Consider the following 4,568-nt stretch of genomic DNA (forward strand, 5'->3'; position numbering starts at 1 on the left):
GCGGAAAACAAGATACAAACAAACTTTAAAGTAACTGTATCGAAGGACGGAAACAGCCCCTCTTAAAGGTACGACAACAGCTTCTGCAGAAACAAGAGTGATTTCTGAGAAACAAAGTAGACTATAACGCCATGAACCTGCAGGAAATACAGAACCGTCTGGAAAACAACTGTGTGAAACAACGGATGGAGAAACTGAAGAGGAGACAAGGACTCATCTGAAGAGGGTAGAGGCTACTAGACATCTCGCATACTGGGAGGATGGGGCTTGTCTAGCCAACCATGGATACATACTCTACCTAGTCTCGACTTTGTATGATCCTGCCATTTTTTTTTACCAGTGCCGAATACTTTGACAAACACAAAGTAAAGCTCAATGAATGTCCAAAGTGAAGTGGAGAGGCCAGAGCTTTACCTGATCGCCCGCTGTGGAGTCTCAGATGAGGAACAGCTAATGTATGCAGAGACGAAGAGAGACGACCGACCATCATTGTCACTACCAGTACAGGCGACAGATGGGCGCGAGTATGCAGATATACTCTTCAAGCTTTTTCAAGGGCGACCAACCAGCTAGGCAGTTCGAGTTCGGGGCGCAACGATCAGGCAACTCAATGTACCTGCCCTATCGATAAAAGAACGACATCTGACTTCTGGAAGTGCTGCCATGTTGATAATGTGCTCAGTAACATCACGGACAGACAGGATTTTATAATGGAAGGCCCTGTTACATCACATAAGGCTACACAAACCGTTCCAGACCCATTCGCTAAGATGACAAAGGATGAGATGGCAGACGAGCTGACTTACAGGGGCACTTTCACATACACTGACGCTGAAGGTATGACAAAGAAAGACCTAAATGTCCAACTAAAGCATACTCTCCATGGAGTGAAGAGGATACCTACACTTCTGTACCAGTCCCCGAATGCAAGTGTAGAGGAGCTGAATATTCAACATCTGGGCAGTGAGGCCATGTATGATCTATGCAACCATGCCAAAAATCTGCTAGTAGAAATACCATCAAGAGTGTCCACACATGTAGCTGGCATAGTCAAAAGGTTGAACAATCTGGTACTCAATAGTCAAGATACAGTCCGAGCTGCTGACATGAGATATGCCGTACTTGTGTTGCTTCAAGAACTGAAGCAGGATAGGGAAACACGTGGTGAGTTGGTGAAACTCATCAACACACTTGCAGACATGCAAAAGATATGTTATGCAGCTGCAGAAGACAGGTCTATGATAAGTGTGTTCCGACTGACCAATGTGACTTTCCTTCACTAACTCACGATCAAGGAGTGCCTAGCTAGGGGAACCATACTCTATGTCTAGCAGAAAACTGTGGGGCAATATATCCATTCTTTAAGGGATCACGTACCAATCAACTACAGGGTAGTTGCGATCAGTTCCATCATGGCTGCCAGCCAGATTAAAACGTCACCTAGAATTCCACTGCCGCATCCAGATGTGTCTCCTGGTACCAGGATCAGAATGGAAAGAAGGTATATAACTATGAAAAAGTCCTAAAATATGTTGTCACTGCAGCAAGGTTCTATTCTCCTGTCCTTAAGAAATGAAAAAAAATTAACGTTATAAAGTTTTCTTCTCTAGACAGCATGTCTTGAATGAAATCTCAGAGATAAAACTGTAGCTGTTTTCTGACAGATAAATGATAATTATGTAATAATTCCTGAAATGTTCTACTTACTTTTCCCTCAGCAACAGTGCACGTACGCCCCCCAGGACTGGCAGTGTTGACCAGCAGGGCACTACTTCATCCCCATCACCTTGTCTTCCTGAGGAGAACAACAGCAGGTATGTTTTATATATTTATTCAACATATCAGAATAGAAAGAAGATAAATAGCAATTATTTGCAACACATGCAAAGTCCTAAAATATGTTTTCACTGCAAGAAAAGATTCTATTCTCCTGTCCTTTAGAAATGGGGAAAATGTTTTAAAGTTTTCTTTTCTAGACAGCATGTCTTGAATGAAATCTCTGAGATAAAACTGTAGATGTTTTCTGACATATAAAGGATAATCATATAACAATTCCGGAAATGTTCTACTTGCTTTTCCCTCAGCAACAGGGAACGTACATCCAGGCAGCGTGGACCATCAGGGCACAACTTCATCCCCAACACCTTGTTTTTCTGAGGAGAACAACAGCAGGTATGTTTTAAAACCCACATTTTCTAAGACGGCTAGATAATGGTCTACTCATCCATAACATTAAGTTGCTCTGCTGCCTTACTAGTATACTGGAGATTTAAGTAATGTAGTGTAGTTACTAGCTATTATACTAGTAACTAGAGTTCCACGAACAAATTATCTTCGCCAAATAATCAAATCTTCTTTTGAAAGTGATTAATATTTACATGCTTATCACCCCCTGGAAATTTGATCATACACCATACCGGTTGGAAGTTATGAAGGGGGAGATGAGTCCAGTCTATAGATAGGGTTAAAAATCATTTGGTGTACAAGACTGCAGTATATGTGTCTAACGTGCTGATATATGTTATAAATGGTCATGAAAAAATATTGAAAGGGATGATAAACTGGTACACTTTATATAAAGCAGAGGAGTGGGACCGGCTGGTTTTTTGACGTGCTTTTTAGGTGTTTTTGTAAGGCTTTCTATTTTGTCCCCTTTTCATTTTGCCGACAACCGTATGTTCGACAAAAATGCATAAACTTAACACGTTAAAAACCAACGGGAGTGTAGTTAGTGTCCCGTCTGTTTATTTATATGCCCCATCTGTTTATTTATACTTTTAGGCAAGGCCTGAGCTGTTTTCAAGAATACTGTCACATGCACCATTATGAGTTGCATTGGATTTACAAACTTTCCTTGCTAGTTATGTAAATAAGCTCCTAATTTGCACAATGAGTCATTGATTATGCAAAGCACCATCTCACCTCTCTACATACCAAACATCAAGACGATCTGTCGACCCCTTCTCAAGTTATTCATGTTCGAAGGTCAAAACAACAGCAGCCACTGCAGTTCCAAACAAGACGCCAGGGGGCCTAAACTTACACAACTTACTTCCTGTGGCATGAACTACATGTATTTACCAAACAAAAATCATGACCATAGCACTTTCAGAAAATCTGCCCCAAAATTTTGAAGCTCCGCTGCAGTACCTTAGCTTCCCGTTAGAAGGCCCATAATCGCACTTGACCTTCCTTTCTGTAAACCCTACCCATCTACTAAATATCATACAGAACCGTTGACAGCTTTTCGAGTGTTGTCCACAAACAAAACCCGCTGCAGTACCTACGAAAAATACCAGGGGAACCATTTTTGAACTTGACCTCCGTTTCCACAAGATCTATGCACCTACTAAAAATCATGAAGCTTCATTAACGTTTCCGTCACTTTTTGCCTACATACAAACGCACGAAAATTAAAAGGCCACTCCAGTGCTGTTGAAAAAAAGTGAACCATTTTCAAACTTGACTTTCCTTTGCACAACCACTACGCACCTACTGAAAATCATAAAGATTCATCAAAGCTTTCTTGAGTTATGCTGTTGACATACATACAGACCCACCCAACAGATGTCCCAACCGAAAACATAATCTTCTCCGAGTACTAGTACTCGGCGAAGATGATAAGCAACAATTTTGTTTGCTGTGCTGAATGCCTTATACACATCATTGATTAGAAAATACCATATTAGATTCAATGTATGGATAGTTATCTCCATGAAAAAAGGCTTTTTCATGGATATACTGTTTTGCTTGCGTTTGGTGTTTGTGTGTATGTATGTGTCACCGGATGCTTAAAGTCACCATAACTGTAGAACCTGTACATGGATTGTGATGATTTTTGGTATGTGGGTGGGTGTTAAGTGGAGGTAGGTCAAGGTCGATTTTGGGCCCCCAGGCATGTGTGACTAGAACTGCAATGGCGTATTTGTAAAAATCTTCAATGTAGAAGAACTGAAGAGAGGATCGACAGATCGTCATGTTATTTGGTACAAAGACAGGTTAGACCAAGATGTACACACTTAAGTGCAAACTATGCAAATGAGACCGAATTTGCATTAGTAAGGAGGTAAATCGTTTGCATGTGTGTCGCTGGATGCTTAAAGTCAGCATAACTGTAGAACGTGTTGATGGATTGTAATGATGCTTCGTCACAAATTGGATTGTTAATGACATTTCCCCCAGACTCGACCCACGTCAGTTCGGGGGCCGTAAGCAGAGATCAACAACACATGCGCTGGTCAGCCTAGTGGACTTTCTTTACAAATCATCTTCATTACCAAGTTCAATCTGTACCCTTGTCACCACAGACCTGTCTAAGGCTTTTGACAAAGTTGATCACACAATTGCTGTTCGTTCCTTACTCGACATTGGTGTTCGCCCGTCAGTGATTCCGTGGATCTGCAGTTTTATGACCGACCGACGGCAGAGGGTCTCCTACCAAGGTTCTACCTCGGACTGGCTTCACCTTAGTTGTGGAGTTGCGCAGGGAACTCTTCTTGGGCCAGTCATCTTCACCGCACTAATTGACGCAGCACTCCGCGAAGAGGCCAACCGTTGGAAGTATGTAG

Source organism: Branchiostoma lanceolatum, chromosome 15 (assembly GCF_035083965.1).
Source record: "Branchiostoma lanceolatum isolate klBraLanc5 chromosome 15, klBraLanc5.hap2, whole genome shotgun sequence".
In the NCBI taxonomy this organism is placed as follows: domain Eukaryota; kingdom Metazoa; phylum Chordata; class Leptocardii; order Amphioxiformes; family Branchiostomatidae; genus Branchiostoma; species Branchiostoma lanceolatum.